We start from the raw sequence: 259 nt of genomic DNA, 5'->3' as shown, positions 1-259 counted from the left end.
AGTGCAATCAAATATCAAAAAGTTTTTACTAGCTTCCAATTTGTTAATAAAACTTATAAATATAATCTATCTGATGAGGAATGGGGGAGAGCAATGATAATTTATGAATTCTTAGAGCTCTTTTATGAGACTACAAATTTGATATCTGGTTAATCTTATCCAACTTCTAACTTGTATTTCATGCAAGTTTGGAAAATTGAATCAATTTTAAATGAGAATTTACATAATGAAAATGAGGTTATCAAGGATATGTCTCAAA

This window comes from Theobroma umbraticum, unplaced genomic scaffold, assembly GCF_002168275.2.
Source record: "Theobroma umbraticum cultivar Fairchild unplaced genomic scaffold, ASM216827v3 scaffold_12.1, whole genome shotgun sequence".
NCBI classification, from domain to species: Eukaryota; Viridiplantae; Streptophyta; class Magnoliopsida; order Malvales; family Malvaceae; genus Theobroma; species Theobroma umbraticum.
This window is presented reverse-complemented; position numbering follows the sequence as displayed.